We start from the raw sequence: 19,691 nt of genomic DNA, 5'->3' as shown, positions 1-19,691 counted from the left end.
GCAGCTGTCTCCACAATTTCATTCTACAGATAAGCATCCCCTTGCAAACTCTGAAGCTGTTTGCAAACATTTATAGCTATTGCTTTTACATTTTCAAATGCTACAATGTGATGTTGGTTCTCTGAACACATGTCTCATTAATATCAGTATCTTAATATTCCATTTCAGGGGTTTTGAACAATACATAGATATTTTAGAGAATGTCATTAACAACCGGCTGCAATGTCTAATATTTATCTCTTTCCTTGCACTTAATTGCTTGGTTTCAGTCAAAAGAAAGTGTCACACAAAGTGTCACATATTTGGCAATTAAGTGTCACTCATAAGTGAACTTAAACCATGGAACTGTCACACATAACCCATCTGAAAATCTGGCAGCTATGAGTATGGGTGTTTGGCATGACTGCAATCACTTCCCTGACATGTTCAGGATATATATTAAGGCCCTAAGTGTGATCAATCCTTCACAAAGATATGAAATCAAACAAAGCTTTATTGTAAGTAAGCATGCTCAGAACCAGGAAGCGTCTGGCAGGTAGAGCTCTCAGGCAGCACCTGACTAGCAGAGAATAATGAAACATTCAAGAATACACAAGGTAAGTAAATTCTGAAAATAAAGTGACTGCAGAGAATAAACCTCCCCCCTCACAAAAGATAAAATAATTAATAAATAAAATAGTCATTCAATCTGCTTGGTCTCTTAACTACACAAAAGACAACCTTCCTTTGAATGGATGGGCATTGATTCAACACTGGTCCAGAGGCAATAAGTTGGTGGACAACATCTTGATCAAAACAATTTTCTGAAATGCCATCTGCTTGTAACCAAGTCATCCAATCCTTTACAGAATCAGTTTGCTCGTCATTTAATAATGTTTGCTTGTTGTGGAGATATCCTGAAGAGATCTCTTCCATTCCACCACCCCGTACCTTCAATTAACATGGCACCTCTAGTGACTTTCAAAACTTGAACTGGTAAGGAAAACCTTGATTCTCCTTTACTGACCCACTGAGACTTTTGATCAACACCCAGTCACTGTTACAAAAATTCCCTATCATGAGAATTAGTCTTTTAATCTAAACATTTCTTCATATTAGCTTGCTTCCAGGTCACTGTTAAGGAAATCACATTGTCCTCACGGAAATGTTGTGACTCATTCATGCCACTTTTCTCTTTTTGCCAAACTGAAATTAAACTAGTCTGGACCATTCAACCTCCTAACAAAGAAAAGGCTGGTTCCTTCCTTTGTACTTTGAGATGTTACAACTTATCCCCACATTTTAGTTTCCCACAAATTTACAAACATCATGACATAAAACCACTGTGGTTTGAATTCCTTCTTTTACAATTCTATTCACCCTTTCCATCTGACCATTGGAAGAAGGTGAATATAACACAACTCTTAAACGTTTTCATCATGTTGCTTGAACACTGTACATATATGATTGGAAACAAAATGAGCTCCATTGTCTGTTACTATCTCTTTTGGTGGACCTTCAAAAGAAAACACATTCTTCAAAAACATAACAGAGTAATTGCTAGGAGATTCATCAAATAAAAAATGTATCAATTTATTTTGAAAAATATACAATCAACAATATCAAATACCTCATGTTGTTTGGAAGACTAGAATAGGGACCAGAAAAATCCAATCCCACCTTGTCCCAGAGCTTTACCAGGAAAAAAGAAGAGAATGCAGAGGCGGTACAGTTCTCTTCCAATGTTTGTCTGAACATTTATCAATAATGAGTATCCAAGGATGACTATCACTAAAATTATTTCTACTTTTTACAAGTTTTCATAAAACACAAATGACCTAGATGTGCCAATAGAACAAGGTCAGTCATTCCTCAAATTCTCAGGCGGTACTAACAACTCACACTGCAAGACCATGTTACTGACAATGGATGATTCTTCAGATATTCGAGCATATGTCTTTAAATACTCTGACAAACATCTAATTTCCTTCCAATCATTCATAACAAATTGTATGACTTTTTGCAATTTCTCTTCATGCTGATATGCATCAATCCATGCTTTCTCTGTAATCTTGCCATCAGTCTCACCAATTGCATCCACTAGGCCACCACATGTTCCGTGTCATCCATGTTTTCATAATCATCATCTTCTTCTAAAGGCATGCTTAACATACAATTCACGCAAAAATTCTTCCCACCATGCAAATGTTTCACTTCATAGTTACATTCTTGTAATTTAGATACTAGTCTCACCAACCTGGTAGATACAATGTTCAAACCTCCTCCACTGAGAATGTGTACCAATGGCTTATGATCTGTATATAATTCAAATTGACAGCCCCAAATATACATCCTAAATTTCTTCACTGTCCATATACACAGAAATGCCTTGTGTTTTATGGTACTATAGTATGACTTTGATTGTTTAAGTAACTTAGAAGCAAGGCCACAGTATGATTCTTACCAGCCACCCACTAACTGAGAACTACTCATGAACCAATCAAACTGACATCAAGAGTCATTGAACATTTACTTCCTGCTTTGAAGGCCTGCAATGCAGGTACCTCCTTAGTCAGTTTCTTGACATTATCAAAGACTTTATTTGAGCAACTTGACCACAAAGATGTATCTCCCTTTCTTAACAAAACTCTCAATGGTTTGACAATTTCAACATATCCTTGTACAAAACGAGCATAATACTCAGCTAGATCTAAAAAAGACCCTAGCTATGGGTTGAAGAGCAACTGTGATAGCTTTTACAAGGCAAAACTTGGGTTCTATGCCAGAAGACGAAATTGTGTGACCCAAGTACTCCAATTCTTGCATGCCAAATTAACACTAGTTACATCTGGTAGTCATGCCTGTGTGTGACAAAACATCTAAGACCTTCCATAAAATGTGATTGTGTGTTTTACCATCGCTTACAAAAATCAAAATATCATCCTGATATGCTTGCACTCTTTTTATATCACCAAATCATTTGACCATTAACTTAGTTAGCTGCCAAAGCTAGACCAAATGGAAGCTGAAGATACTTATAAGCTCCAAACAACATGACAAAAGTTGTGAATTCCTATGACTCCAGTGTGAGTGAAATTTGGTGATATGCTGAACATAAATCTATCAAAGAAATAATGATTGCAGGTAAATTTGCTAATAGTTTATGTATTTTTGGATGAGGACATCAATCAACAAGTATGTTTTTGTTTAATGTGCAGAGATCAACACACAGTCAAATTTTCCCAGATTTCTTTCTGACTATTACTATGGGGAAAACCCATTCTGAAGATTCAGTAGGCTCAATAATTCCATCAGCATACAATGTCTGTAAAACTTGTTTCCATCCCTGCCTGGTGGTGAGCGGAACATAATGTACCTTATGAGTCACAGGTTGTGAATGTGGTATTCAAAACCTTTAACCACACCCACTTGTTCACTAAATACATTACCAAAGTCACACAAGATTTCCTCATTTGTGTGAGTATAATTATCTTGTCCCACCTAAAAAAATGGGTAGATCAACTACAGCTACTGGGTGTTCAGCACAGGAATGAGATACAGATCCATGGTCGCTAAATCCTGCCATAAAATTATGTTCTTTCTGTTTATAGCTATGTTACCTTTTGTGATTGCAACCCTTCTTAAACACTCCAAAGTCGATGTAAAATATTGAAGTATGTCAATATTTTGTTCCCCAAATGTTCTAGGATTGACATCAGAGTAAAGACATGTAATATTATTCTTCCAATTCTTATAAATGTTAAATGCCTTACAAGTTTTATAAGAATTGGAAGGTTTTATAACCTGCACTACAATGTCAACAATTAATGCTTCCACCAAAGGCCCTTTCACCAAAGAGGACCTAGTAACACAGTTACATTCAATTGTGAAAATGACGTTGCTGAGTTTCTCAGTACAACTTGCCTCTAAAATGTCCACGCTGCTAAATTACATAGGATCCTTTTTACTTTTGCACAAAGCTTGGAAGTGACCATTTGTTTGTATAACATACAACATGCAATGTTTCCCAGTAACTGGGCAAGTAGGATTCTTGCCACAATATTTTTTCGATCCACACCTATAACAAAAACATATATATTTTTTAGAAATTCCTCCATTCTTTGGCAAGCATGTTTACCAAACATAAAGAGTCCCTGCCATCATCAGGATCATTGTTGGATAGCATGTTGACTGAAATGTCACCTTTCAACACTTTAGAAGAAACCATGGATCATTCAATACTGTTCCCTCTATCATTAACTTTCAAAAGTGTGGGGTTTCTTCATCCTAGGAAACTTTCTTGTATTTTCCTAGAACAGGTTTCTCCAGTTAGTAGCTCGTGAGCTACTGGTAGCTCTCCAACTACCCGTAAGTAGTGCCCCTGTCAATAGACCAGCTTTCGAAGTTAGTAACTTTTTTTTGCTTGAATTAATGGATGGATAACAAAATTTAAAGTTTGTATTTGAAACGAAAATGTTTTTTCAGAACTTATAAGCTGATGTTTGGAGAAAAATGATTGAATTGTAATAATATATTTGAAGCTGATATTTAGGTGATAAAAGGTGTGATGAAAGGGCGACTTATTACTAACAGTATAACCTTGATGCACGGGGCACTGCAGCCGTGATTATGTATTACCCATATAAAGGCATTTCAAATTGACAAAGCCTTTTTGCATTACAGCTTGCAACCCTCCTGATGCACTGATGTGATCACTGCTGGCAATCTTTCCTAGGGTGGCAATTAATATTGTCTTATGTGGTCATGATTACAACACTAGTAGTAATAGCTTGGGATCAGTTTCATTGAACAAACGTAACTCTCATTACTGACAAGGACCCCTGTCCTAGAAGAATAGTTGATAACAAACTGGTCACAGATATAAATATCAATATTAGCTCCAAACTCACAGGTAGCAGCAGATACTCTCAGTGCTGACACATACTCTTCTACGCTCTCATCAGCATAATGGTTGCATTTCTTTCCAGCAGAATACGTTGTTCATCAGAATACTGTCTGTGTAACCTCTCAACAGCCTCTTTGTACTCATCACTGGACTGACCCGGGAGAGCAGGTACCATGTGTAGATTATCAAAAACATCCTGAAAAGCCTGGCACAGGCTGCCAAATAACAATGCTAACTTGCATGCTGGAGAATACCCTGTTGCCTTTATAGCAACAAAAAAGTTCTCAAATAATCTAAACCACTGCTTACATTTAATTTGTGGTTTTCCAGGATGCTGAACAAAAGAAGGCAGTTGTACAAATTGATGTGTGGAAGATGAAGCCATAATGTATATTTGTAACCTATCAGGAGAAAAGGCAAATAATGCTGTAGTAAAATGTACTAGATACTCAATAAAATACTGTCAATATTGAAGTATTTGTATGCATATTTGTTCTGAAAGAAGGTGAAGAAAGGAGCAGATTTCAAATGTAATTGCCCATAAATCAATAAACAAACCATTGTGTGTAACAACTGCGCAAGGTTGTCCACATCATTGTACATATACTTTGGCCACCAGCACTTTACGTGTCAACATAATGACGTGCTTAAATCTGTAAGAAAGGTTGAACTATAAGTGCTCGCAGGAAGCAGCCAGGAACAAGGCATGCTTGGAATTAGAGTTAAGCACCCAAATTGGATCTTGTGGAGTGTTCTCGTGCCATGCAGTGTCGCAGTAAACTTTAGATAAATTTAAAAACTAATTACATTTTTACCAACCTCCACAGATTCTGCCAACAATCCACAATAGTGCTGTCATACGGTCACACCTTAAACCAGAAGGATTAAATAGCAAATCAGTACAGCAGTATGTTGTGAAGTTATTGAGGTCAGTGGGCAATAAGTAATGCGTGGAATCTCTTGTAGACATTATGGGCCGGATTCTGACCCTGGCGGTAAAAACCGCCAGGGCCGTGGTCCGCGGGAGCACCGCCAACAGTCTGGCGGTGCTCCTTTGGGCATTCTGACCGCGGCGGTACAGCCGCGGCCAGAAACGGAAAGTCGGCGGTATACCGCCGACTTTCCGCTGCCCAGGGGAATCCTCCATGGCGGCGCAGCTTGCTGCGCCGCCATGGGGAGTCCGACCCCCATACCGCCATCCTGTTCCTGGCGGTTTCGGCCGCCAGGAACAGGATGGCGGTATGGGGTGTCGTGGGGCCCCTGGGGGCCCCTGCAGTGCCCATGCCAATGGCATGGGCACTGCAGGGGCCCCCGTAAGAGGGCCCCACTTAGAATTTCAGTGTCTGCTTAGCAGACACTGAAATTCGCGACGGGTGCTACTGCACCCGTCGCACCCCTTCCACTCCGCCGGCTCCATTCGGAGCCGACTTCCTCGTGGAAGGGTGTTTCCCGCTGGGCTGGCGGGCGGCCTTTTGGCGGTCGCCCGCCAGCCCAGTGGGAAACCCAGAATGACCGCCGCGGTTACGGTCTTCTGGCGGTTCCCGTCGCCCGCCAAGCTTGGAATGACCCCCTATGTGATTAATCCTCCACAAGATGTGAATTCAAATAAAGCTTTATTGTAAGTAACTATGCCCACGACCAAGAAGCGTCCAGCAGGTACAGCCTCAGGCAGCAACTGACTAGCTGTCACTGCGGGGAATCATTTCACCATTTGATTCCATTACAGAATGAGAGGAAATATTCAAGAATAAACAAGGAAAGTAATTACAGAAAGTAAAGAAAGTAACTGCAGAGAATAAAGTGAAGCATATACACATTACAACACTGTTGGAAACTGGCTTTCTGGTTGGCAGAGGTATGCACCCTGTCCAAGGAGGAACCACAATCCTAGTTGGGATAAGTCACAAACATACCCTGGATTAACCTGTGCTCACCCTCTGGTAGTTTGGCACAGAGCAGTGAGGCTTAACTTAAAAGGCAGTGTGTAAAGTATTTGTGCAGCACTTCAAACAGGTAAACAGTGAAAACACCACACAAAAAAGATATCCCACCTGGTTCCAAATATAGAACTTAATTTAATAAATAAAACAAGAACATAAACAACTCAAATCCAATAAGTAGAACTTGAGATATGATTTCCAAAGTCTAAACTGTAGAAAAGTGCTTAGAAGCAGGAAGCACTGACTGGGGATATCTGATCGCACAAAACCGGATAAAGTCAAGAGTTCAGGCCGACCGTGATGGAGCGTGAGCCAGATACAGGGATCCACTTAGGCCAGCTGAACAAAAGTACCTTGATCCTGGATGTGTTGACGTTGAGGTAAAAGTGGGCACAGCCGAGGCGATGTGCCTGTTGTGATTCCCCAACAGAAGGAGTTGCATCAGTTTTCTCCATGCAAAGTTGGCGATGTGTTGGTTCCTAGAGCAATGCACTGATTCTGAATGTGATGCATTGGTTCTGCTCCTGTAGCAGAGGATGCGTCAATTTAGAGGGCAATGCACTGATTCTGAAAACGATGAGTTGAGCCTGGGGCAACGAGAATGCACCGTTTCCAATCCACTCAAAGGTGAAGATGCACCAGTTCTGATCACTGCAACAGCGAATATGTGCTGTTTCTATGAGGATGCATGGGTTGGCTCAATAAGCACCTTAGACTTCACTTCCAAGGGTTAAGACTAGAGTGGCACCACTTGGCAGGACAGACTCACAGCTGGCAGAGTCCAGGTGCAGACGTAGGTGAGTGGGAAGTCTTGTCCCTGAGACTTCAGAAAACGGAAGACCAGTCAGCTCACCCTCGGAGTCCCTCTGGGCTCTGGGGTAGAAAGATGCAGGCTTGTCCTTCTCACTCCCAAGCAAGAGGCAGTGCAGCAAAGGAGGAGTCAAGCACAGTGCAGTCCTTCCACAGGTCCAAAAGTGTTCTGAAGTAGCGGTGTCAGAGGTCCAGTACGTATAGCCAGTTGTGCGTTTGAAGTGGAGGAGACTGCAAAGAAAGGGGTTTGAAGTGCACAGAGATCCTCCCTTCGTCCTGGCTCCAGGCTCACTACAAGAGGCTATGCAGCCCTTTGTGTGGGGATAGGGCACATCCTAAGTGCCAGCTCCTCCCTCCCATCCTGCGAAGGATGGTCCAACAGGATGTGCAAGGCCCATCAGTCACACCTAAGCTCCCTTTGTGTGTGGCTGTCTAGAGTTAATGCACAAGGCCCAGCTGTCACCCACCCCAGACATATTTTATGAGACTGACAATAGTCACCAGTTAGCTAAATTTAAAAAATGCCAGCTTTCTGCAAATTGAAAATTCGACTTTGCCATAAGTTGTGATTTGAAATTGTGATTCCAGAGACACCAAACCTGAAAAACATATCTCTTCCAGATTGTGAATTACATTTAAAAATGTAATCAGGTGATTCCAATGTTATCCTATGGGAGATATAGGCCTTGCTGTAGTGAAAAAGGACTTTAGGAGTTCTTCCCTACCAGCACATGTAAAACGTAAACATACATGTCCTACATTTTAAATATATTGCACCCTGCCCTCTGGGCTGTCCAGGGCCTACCTTAGGGGTGACTTCTTTGTATAAAAAGGGCAGGTTTAGGCCTTGTGAGAGGTTTATTTTGCCAGGTCAAAATGGCAGTGTAAACTGCACAGACAGGCTGTGCTATGGCAGGCCTGAGCCATGGGAAGAGGGCTACTTAAGTGGGTGGCACAATGAGTGGTGCAAGTCCACTGGAAGAATTTGATTTATAGGCCTGGGCACATGTAGTGAATTTTACTAGGGACTTATAAGTACATTAAATATGCCAATTGGGGATAAGCCAATGTTACCAACTTTAGCGGAGAGAGCACAAGCACTTTAGTATTGGCTAGCAGTCCTTAAGCCAGCAAAAATGGGTCAGAAAAAACGATGGAGGTAGGCAAAAGTTGCGGGAAGACCACCCTAAGACTGTCAGGACTAACAAATACTATGCTATAAGATCAACTTATTCTGCTTCTAGAACATTTAGGTTTTTATAGTGTAATAGAGCAGCATCTACTGTGCATTTTTGTCAACTTGTATGTAGGACCATAAGTGCTCTAGCTGCTGGGTGCCCCTGCCCCCAGCGTGAAGATGCACTCAACAGCCCTATGCTTGGAAGAGTGCAGGCACTTAGAGTTAGTCATGGTGCATCATGTGGTGCAAGTGGCTGTGCTTTCACTGCACAGGCCACTGATACTTTCCTATCATCAGCCACCCTTGCACCTTTGATACTCCTTCTTACCCGAATCGTTATGTTAATATAAAGAAAGATTATACTGTGAAACAATTGCTGCGGAATAAAAGAAAAGGATTGATGACTCCTATGTCCGTGGGTCTTCATGTATGCCTGATAATACCTGCTGGGTGAGTCCTAGACACTACACTGGCAATTAACTTATACTGGCATGATATATGTGCCACAGGAATTCTACCCATATTATCTACATTGTCTCAACTAATGAATCATGGTCTCTTCCACTCCTGAAGTTCACGAGCCTGTTTGCCGCCTAACCTCTGGATAAGCCTACCTTGAACAAGTAAATTATGAGTGATGTTAGCCCTCAATCTCTCATCAGCAGTGCTAGTGCCTTTCAGGTGAACTGACACAATCATTCTGGGGTCCAGGTGGTGCTGATGGATCAAAGACTTCCATATTTACACAGGAGTTCTTGGAATAGAAAATGACAAAGACTGACATGCCTTTGTATGCATTGTGTTGTGCCTGACGCATGGGACATCATCTATCAGTTCAAGGACATTGACACTAATTCTTATGGTGACCTGAAGCAACAGTTAACAAGTTATTTTTATTCAAGGAAAAATGTGGATGATGAAAGTTATCTGTTTCATTCAACAGTGCAGAAGCACAGGGAGAACGACTGACGTATTTGTTGAAAGAACGTGTGCAGCACTGTGATTTTGATAATTGCAAGAGTGGGAAAGAATTGCGGACAGAAACTCTTGCAAAAGCCAAGAAAACCTGAAGACATATTATCAGTGGATGGGACCTCCTGTGCTGTTGAATACTAAGCAGATGTGATGTGTCACCACTAGGCTGAAAAAGAAGTAGAAGATTTTATATGCAGAACTGAAAATAAGCGCCTTTCCAAAGGCAGTGACAGACTTATCTGTTCACAATGTGGTTTCTATTTCCCTCGTTCTGGTGTATGCCAGTGGCTCAGGGCACGCGTGATGACTGTGGCATAAAAGGTCATATCTTGTTAGTGTGTCAGAGCTAAGGCGGAACAATATCAGATTTGCAGGTACCCAGGACTCATGTTAGAGAGGTGGTTGCTTGTCAATGTTCTCCCACTTCATCCTCACTATCACATCATGCAATTAAAGATGTCGGAAAGCAAAAGTTGTCTCGATTCAGAGTTTTGTTGCCAATGAAATTGATCACTATCTGAGAGAACATCTAACTGTGAAATTGTACGGAACATCTGCCTTGCTCCTTGTGGACACTGCAGCTGCTAGGAATGTAATGACTGATGTTTGATTTTGCAACCCTGGAGCACTGGCCTGTTTTAAATGACACTGGTGTATGCCATTTCCGTGTCTCAAACATGACGACCAGCCACTACAAACAGACATGTACCTGGTGGAGGCAGCCTCAAGCCCAGGGTGCTTACTCAGTTTTCGCACAGCAGTTAAGTTGGATCTCCTCAAACTTCTGTGCCACATTGCACACAGTGTTTGACATGGCACAAACACTTGGACAAACTTTATAGAGTTACTCAATGGCATAGGCAAACTCAAGGATCACCTGAATTACCAGCACATTAACATTGAGGTCAAGTCGGTTGCTCAACACTACAGATACATTCAATTTATTGTTCAAAAACAAGTCAAGGATTAACTCAAAAAATTGATAGAAATGGACATATTTGAACCTGAATAAGGCCCTAAATCAAAGGTATCGCACATAGCCCCTGGCCCTAAAAATCACCTGGGAGGAAGTGTCCGTCTATGCATTGACATGCACCAGTCGAATCAAGCTACTCTAAGAGAAACACGTGTCTCCATAGATCCAATATATAAAAGACAATGAGGCAAATACCCTCTAACCATTATGACCAGGGTAATAAATGCAGATACATTATTGGTCAAACCAAGGGGGAATTAACCTAGACTTCCACGGAATCAAAGGACTAATAAGGAGCCTTATTCACACGATACATCGTTAACTGGACCAGGAGTGTGCTGACGACCTACCCTGGCACCCTAAATGACATATACTCATTTTTTCTGATACGTAACTAGAGCCCCAGATACCATTTGTGAGCTGCACTCTTTGGAACTATACACCATCCATTGGCATCCTGAATGATATATCCTCAATTTTATCTGACGAATAACTAGAGCCCCGGATATCATTAGTGATCGGCATTCTGTGGAATTCTGACTGTATAACATCCATTGAATGACCATTGACCCCCAGACCTTGTGACAACTTCCATTGCTTGAAGATGACACTTACCACCAGATTGTCATGTTACACTGTAGTGTAGGTGCTACCGACTGGATTTTCCCTGTCCTGATGATGACCCCTCTTTGATTCTTCTTTACAACGGGGTCGAAACGTCGACATATCTCTAAGAGTGGATAATATAAATATAAAGAAACCTTGTGATACTTCAGGGCTTCCTGGACTGAAGTAGCCACTAGAAGTTCATAATTTTCCTAAAACCACCCTTTGTACATACTGTATATATCACCTTCACTTACCTGCACTTTATCACCTTCACTGTTTTTTATCAGGAGCACCTATTTAGACAAATGCAAACTTAACATTCAGAATAATATATCCAACGAAATATACGTTTAATGTCTGGAATAACATGTTCAAATAAATATACAAAATTGCAATAAATTACTATTGATGTCACAATTTTTGTACACATAGAATTATTTTAGTCCTTTGATTCCGTAGAAGTCTAGGTTACTTCCCTCTTGGTTTGACCAATAATCCATTGATCCAAGACATGATACATCAGCTGAATGCTGCACCTGTCTTCTCAGATCTTTACATGAATAAAGTTACCACTAGTGAGAACTAGCAGAACATCTCCATATTTAATGAAGTTTACTACGTACTGCAGCTCATATTGGTACAAAAGACTCAGCTTTGGTGCCTCGTCTGCTCTGAGATCCTCCAAGAGGAAACATGTAAAGTCATACGGGGCATCCCAACTTGTCTAAATTACAGCAACAACATATATGTGTTTGGAAAAATTGTTGAGGAGCGATGCAACTCTTATCAAGGTGTGTCACACATTACAAGTGATCACTGACACTCAAAGCCAACTGCATCCTCCGAACAAGTTCTTTCAAGTTAATTGAACACATATTGTCAGCAAATGGGATGATGTCTGATACCAGCACATTTTACAGTAATGTCAGTAGTGGCTCCCCTAATCAACATATGCGACCTTGATTTCTGGGGCTTGCCAGTAATTGCTCGAGAAACATACCAAAGTTTACTTCTATAAGTGCATCGGTTCAAAACCTTATAATGAGGAGCTCTGCTCTCACTTGGTCCTCCCAGTGCCAAGCAGCTTTTCAAGCAATACATGATCAAATTGCACCTGCTGACAATCTTTTCTGTTATGAAGCTTCCTAACCTACTCAACTAACTGTTGATTCCAGCCCTAAGAGGCTTGGAGCCATCTGGACACAACGAGACAGCAACCCTACTGGACCAAGATGCATAATGGTATGCGCTAGTTGCAGTCTCACCAAGGCTGGAATGGCCGGCTTCCAGGCGGACCAGGAGTCCGGGTCAGTTGGGTGGACCTGTGATCATTTTCATCTATTTCCACAAAGATAATCTTTGACAGTTGTGACTGATGATCAAGTCCTCTTTGCCAAATTTGGTAATCATAAAGCCAAGATGCCCTTCATTTAGAGGTGGGGTTATGTCTTCAAGATTGCATTTTAAAATAACCTACAATGCAGAAAAAGATAAGAAGCCTGCAGATGTCATGTCTCCCTTTCCCCTCCAAAGTCTTGCTCACAATACCCTCAATCACTAAGGAATACCTGAAATATATTATCAGGCACTGCCTTGAAAAGGCGGAATCTTTTACAGGCCTCCAGGCAGAGGCCCACACCACTGGCAGTGGCATACCTCATAGAAGCAGAGATGGAATTGACTTAAAAGAATGTGCAAAGCTCACCCAAAGAGCTTCATCCAAAACCTCTGAGCCTTCAAGCATGTGAGAGGTGTGTTGGCTTACCACCCAAACGGCCTAGTGGTTGATCATTCCAAGAATGCTTCAAGATCAAGTAATAGAAGTGGTGCACGAAGGACACAGAGGGGTGGTAGCCATCACAGGATTCCTAGGACAGATGGTCCAATTTCACCAGCTTGATTAAAGTGTAGAAGAGAAAGTAAATCAGGAGCTAATTTGGCTGATGGGTTACTCTGTCACAAACTTGACGAATATCCCTCCTGTATTACATCTGCCAGTCGATATCATGTACTTCTAATACAGTGGATGGGTATTTGTCACATTTGTATCTCAGTAACACATCCACCAAACTCTAAATCAGGCCTCTAGTGTTATGTGTGTCAAGCCCTAAGTGAAGACAGCCCACCTGAACCACTGCAAATGTCCACAGTTTCAACCTGGGCGTGGCTGCTGATTTTTTTCTCCCATAGCGACTGGTCAACATTTACTTGTAGCCATTGACGAGCGCTCAAGATTTTCGGAGGTGATGGCAATACAACACACATCAGGTAAGATGACTATGCCTACACTGAACAAGATATTTTCATCTTTCTGCATTCCTGCCACCATAAAACCTGGTAATGACCCTCCATTTCTTGGAAACAGTTAAAAGACTTTGCAAGAAAGCTAGGGATTGCACATTGCAAATTCACACCTTTATGGCCTTACAAATATCCTGTCTGAGTGCTTCATGGCCACCTTGGTAAAGGTTCTGATAGTTGCTAAAATCACAAAACAATCCCTATCTGACAAGCTCTGAAAGACATTCCTTGGTTGGCTAGGCACTACATCAGTGTTCCCATCTAAACTAATGTTTGGAAAGATCAGCACAACCATTTCTACCGCATAAAAGAGCAAAGGTCTTGCATAACCCTCCATACTCAACGAAAGGATGCAGATAACAACAATGAAAATGCCATACCATGTTGACAATTGTTCCATAGCCAAGTCTTCGAATCTGCAACAAGGTAATCTGCTGCTTGCCACGTCAAATTTTTAACACAAAGATGATACACATTTTGGCCTGCAACCCTAGGTAATTACTAACATTGAAAGCACTGTGATCACTGTGGGGTGAAATAGGCACACCATTACTCATAACTCATTCTATTTCAAGATGTTACAAGGGGAGAATGACAGATGACTTTCAAGAAGATTCCAGTGAGGCAGGTTCACTTAATGCTGAAGGAGAAGATTTGAAGCCAGCACTGCAGTTAAATTGGTACCTGCCATTGATTTTATTGCCTTCATCAAGTATTGCTCCTCCTATCTCTTTAACATCGTACTCCTCATCTCTGCCCCCTTCTGTAAATAATGCCTGTTGTGATGTTGGCCCCATTGTCACCCACCCACTGAGGCCACATAGAAACATCCAGCCTCCTGAGCGTGTCATCATGGTGATGGACTAATTTGAGCTATAGATGCCTGTTGTGGGGGGATGTAGGATAAAGAGCACTGTAGTTGTGGGGGCGTTTCACATGCTGGAGCACCGCGCTGGGAGGAGCATGTGCACAGTCTCTCAGAGTTAGGGCATTGTGTGTGGTGCCGGTGTTGCCACTTTCACCATGCGACTGCTGAGGTTTTCCTGTCAGAAGCTGCCCACTCTTAATTAGCTGATTTGGTATATTGTGGTAAGGGGCAATTGCACTGTGAAAATGATGGCTGTGAAATAAAAGAAAAAGATTGGTGACGCCTTTGTCACAGGTCTTCTTGTATGTCAGATATTACCTTCAGGGTGAGTCCAAACACTACATTGTATTTCTGATATATCTAAGAATTTAAAGCAAAGAAGCTGTGCTATTCATTGCATTCATTTTAAACAGCTGTGATATGACCGATATTAAGGTATTAGTGAATCTGTGTGATGTCCTCTGAGCTACGTTTTTTTAGAAGGTTCTGAGCAGTCTCCACAGGTGCATATTGTGTTTGACTACACTCATAAGTACATTCAAGCTATAAGTAAATATATGAATGACACTAATAATGGTTGATAAAGAGGAAGTGCGTGTGTGAGAGAGGGAGAGAGAACGTGAGAGTTTGAAATAGACAACCTTTGTTTAAACCAGTTTGGGAGTATCAGCGAGTCCCCCTCTACTCCTGCCAGAACTGCCTTTGGTTCAAGTTTATTGACAGATCGAACATAAAAGTTCATCAACAAGCACATTAAAACTCATCATGCAATTGAAAATATGCATAATTTAAAGTGCAAACGAATGAAATCACGTACTGTAAATAAGCATCAAGTTAAAACAGTTAAAAATATTGAAGAATTTGTCCAGATAAATACTAAAAGGTGCATGGGATAAAACTCAAACACAATCCAAGTAAAAAGAAAATTGAGAATACCCATTACCTCCAGTCCCTCCCTCGCCTTCCTTCGTAACCAATCAGGCTCCACTGCCTTCCATAGACCTCTCTCTTCCTAAACAAAAACGCCTCCCAAATCCTCCATCTCCTGTTCTTTTTGTCTCACCTGTAGACTTCTCTCTTTCCTCCTCCACGACAGGGCCTGGAGGTCTTCAGTGCTGGATCTCAGTGGGGTGAGGTGCTCCCTGTGACGGTCTCCCGGCCTGGCAGCATTATCATGGGACAGCGCGGCTCTCTCTGAAATGCAGCTTGTCAGATGCTGCAATGGAGTCGGGCGGTCCTGCTGTGACTGAGGCTGTGTTTGGGGGTCGCTCCTCTGCCGGACTGAGCGCGTATGTGGAAGCTGTATGTGGCATGCCTGAAGCAGTAGGAACTGGTTTTGTGCCCATTTCCCTTTCCAGTTTGTGGGGCTTTGTTCTCTTTTCTGCGCCTTGCAGGGTTGTTCCTCTCCACTGCTCGTGGACTCCTGATGCTGGTTTCTCAGTAGAAGGGAAAAAGAAGAAAAAGTATTTGGTACTTCTGCACTTGCCTCTTAGTGGGATGGTTGCTGGCTCCCTGCCTTCATCTGTTGGAGGGTCCCATTTGGCTGATGGTTTCTCTATAGGATCCTCTCCCTCATGATTGGCAGTGTCATGTGGCCTGGTAGTTCGTTCCTCCGTTTGCACTCTGCAGGTTGTAGGGTTTTATTCTTGGTCCCTTGAGGTTCCTGTGGATTCTCATCTTGTGGACTATTCCAGAACAAATACATGGATGACCGTGTACCTTTGATGTGTGGATTCCCCCCTACCCGTGTCTGTAGGCTTTCCTGCTTTATGGACTCAGCTTGCAAAGCCTCTCCAGCTGTCACCAGGTATGTCTTGATGGCAGTATGTTCCTTTGGCATCAGCGTTGGCGGCTTCTTTTGCTTCCTCAGGCAGGCTATTGTTTCCCAGGGAGTTGTGAGTCCTTCTGGGCTTTGTGTGGGACTGCATGGCATTGCCGTCCTTTCAGACTGTGGTGCTGTGGCCTGTTCTGTTTCCTCACTCGGTTTTCACCCTGTGGGTTTGTCTTGCCCTTCAGGGATCCTGTTAATGGTTTTGCTGCTGTGAGTTTGGGGGTTGTGGATTGTTTTTAGTCCATCTGTCTCTCTCCACGTGTTTGGATTCTACTCTTTTGCAGTGGCTTTTGATGCAGTCTCTCTGTTGCTGGTCTTTGTTGGGCTGGCAGTGGCCATTCTGGCATGAGCTTGATGCCCTGCTCTGTTGGCTGTTCTGTCTCTACACGTGTGGTGACTTGCTGTCTTTCCTGGGATGTTTTTCACACATCCTCTTTGTCCACTTTGTTGGCAGCTTGGTTTTTCCCTAAGGCTGTAGTTGTGGGGCGCCCTCTGAGATGTTGCCCTCCTCTCCCTATTCGCACTTCTGTTTCTGGGTCTGGCACTCCTTGGGGTGCTGTTCCCGGTTCTCTTCTTCTCAGTCATTTTGTGGGAGTTCCCAGACCTTACCATTTGAGGGGTTCTGTCGGGGGCCTGATGTGGGGCTCCTGGTCTTTGCAGTTCCTGTGGTGCATTGCCAGTCCTGCCCTTTTCTGTCTATTGGCGAAGGTGTGTTGGGCCATTAGGTTCTGGCCTTTATGGCCGCGGACTCCGCTCCTTTGATTCGTGCCTCTTCCCCTGGTTGCGGAAATCCTGCTGCCTCAGTTGTTGTTTCAGTGGGGTGTTGTTTGGCCCTGCTGGTTGGGGTCGGGTGTTGTTGGATACACGGCCATGGGTGGGTGTCCTGTTCCATACTTTATCTGGTTCTTACAGGGGTTAGGTCCGTTTTAAGCTGGTCCTGGTTTTCCAGTGGGTCAATTCTTGGTTTTGACTGTTCTTTCTGGATGTTTGCTGTTCAGGTATTTCTCTTGCTGGTGGGTCTGGGTGTTTCTTGTCCTCCTTACTCTGCTGGTTGCCTGTCAGCTCGTCCCAGTTGCAATTCCCTCTCCCTAGTTTCTAAGGTTTGCATTTTCTGTTGTGTGTTTTTGGTTTTGTGTCCTTCCCTTTGGGCTCGGTCCTCTCCATGGGTGTTTGCCTTGAGTATGAAACCCCTGATGGCGTTTCTTCCTGCTGAGGGTCTGTTTGTGTCCCTTTTTGGGTGATGTCTTGTTCAGTTAGTCGGCCTGTCGCTCTTTGGGGCCTATGGCTTATTGGGATTTGTCCTTTTTTGGTTGGTTCCAGACTTCCCTTTTTCCCTGGTCCCTTAGGCTAGATTTCCCCTCCTCTTTCTGGTCAGCTGGATTCTCTGGTCTTCGGGGGCCCTCGTTCTTCTGGTCCGTTTTCCATGGGCAGTGCTGGCCCACAGGGTTCCGTTGTGGTGGCTGGTGCTTCTGGTCAGTGACTCCACTGTCTCCTCCGGCTCTGCTGTTTGTTCTGTGACTGCCAGTCTCTCTGGGGGGTGGTGGGAGGGCCCTTGGCTGGTGTGTCAGCAGGTTCATTGGTTCATGGTCAGGGGCCCTGGCTTTGATTGCTCTGCACGTTTTCTTCTGGGCATTGGTTCTCTTCTTCCTCTGCCTGCTCTCTGCTTTCGGAGGATGGGGTATGTCTGGGCTATTTTGTGTGGCTGTGCCATTCTGTGCTCCATTGGTTTCTCCTTGCGCCCTTGTCCCGCCTCCTTGTCCTCAGGTGGGGTCTTTTGGTTTTGTGTCCTTTCCTTTGGGCTGTTTCCTTCAACAGTGTCTGCTTCGGTGAGGCCGGTTTGTTCGGGCACTGTCCTCTGGCTTGGGCTGTTGCTGGGTTGCCTTGCCGTTGTCCTCTGGGCCTTTTGTTTGTCTTCCCGCCATTTCAGTTGGTCCGGCCTTTCTGGTTTGAGTCTGGTGTGTGTGGGCTCTGTTGTTTTTAGTGGTGCCACAATGGCCTCCTGCGTCCTGGGTCCCTCTGCTGGTGTGGTTGTGGGGTCTTCCAGTGTTTCCGTCTTCACTTGGCTTCCCAGCCCTCCCTCTGGGGTTGTTGGGGATTGGCTTTTGACAGCTTGTCCGTTGTCTGGTTTGGCTTCGCTGCTCTGGGGGTTCCAGTGCTGCTGGCTGTGTTCTTTCTGGTCCTCCTTTGTTTCCCTTGCGGGCATTGCTTTGATGCCTTTTTCCGTTTTGGCCTTGCCCTGTAAGTTTCCTTTCTGTTGGGTGTTTCTGGACAGTTTTTTTGTTTCTGGTTCCCTCAGGCATGCCTGCGGTTAGTTTGGTTTCTCCTGCATGTTAGGGGGTGCTCCTGCGGGCATTTCTTCCTGCTCCGTCCTCTGGTGCTGTGTGCATGGTCCTGCTATGGTAAGGGTGTGATCTTATCCTGTTACCTTGAGTCGTTTGTTGCCTTCTTGGTTCTGGTTGGTGTTTGTATTTTCGAGTATTCAGGAGTGGCCTTCATGCTGTTGGGCTTCACCCGGGGCTCACTTGCTGGGGCCTTCTGTGGTGTGCTTTGTTTAGAGGTGGACTGGTCCCCTGCCTTTGCATTTGTTTGCTGCTGTTGGCTTGCTGTGCTGGTCCATTGGACTGCTTGACTGGGTCATGGTGTTCTGACCTCTGCCTGCCTGGGAGTTTTCTATTCTGGGCACTCTTTTGGAAGTGGTTGTTTGTAACTCACTTGTTTCTCTTTTTGCTTGCTATGTCTCATTGGTTATGAAGGAACGTGAGGGAGGGATGGGAGATAATGCCTCCTTTCCTTACCGTTAATGACATTACTCCTAGTCCTACTCCCTCACCTTCCTTCGAGTTCCCTCATGCCCTCCCGGTACAGTTCAACTGAGTGTCTGGTTGGCTTATTTATTTACGTACAGGAGGTGGAGGGGGTGGGGGGAATTTTTATTTAGGAAGGGAGGGGTCTATTGGAGGCAAGGGAGCCTCTTTGGTTATGAAGGAAGGCGAGGGAGTAGGACTAAGAGTAATGCCATTAACGGTAAGTAATGGACATAATATCACCACACTAAGCAAGTGTAACAACCGCAACAAGATTCTTGTGAGAATAAAGTGCTATCTTAGCATAAATGAATACTCAAGTTACATTACTAGCAATTGGGGGGGCTATCATTTTATGTCTAATCAGCCAAGCTACATACAGAAATTTGGAGTCACCTATTACTATCACCCTTGAAGAGTAACTTTTACAAATTCTGAACGCGTTTACACGGTCTGTCAGACCAAGTAAGCGGCACATAGTCACTATCCAATTGAATCTCTGTTTAGAGTAT

At 43.4% G+C, this 19,691-nt stretch overlaps 1 protein-coding gene across 6 annotated transcripts in view; it reads left to right on the top strand.

The window, feature by feature from the left end:
* The window catches only part of SGCG (sarcoglycan gamma), a 1,215,835-nt gene that overhangs the window by 953,064 nt on the left and 243,080 nt on the right, over window positions 1-19,691 (top strand). The gene's annotated exons all lie outside the window — the stretch shown is intronic.

The sequence above is a fragment of the Pleurodeles waltl genome, chromosome 8 (assembly GCF_031143425.1).
Source record: "Pleurodeles waltl isolate 20211129_DDA chromosome 8, aPleWal1.hap1.20221129, whole genome shotgun sequence".
NCBI classification, from domain to species: domain Eukaryota; kingdom Metazoa; phylum Chordata; class Amphibia; order Caudata; family Salamandridae; genus Pleurodeles; species Pleurodeles waltl.
This window is presented reverse-complemented; position numbering and strand designations above follow the sequence as displayed.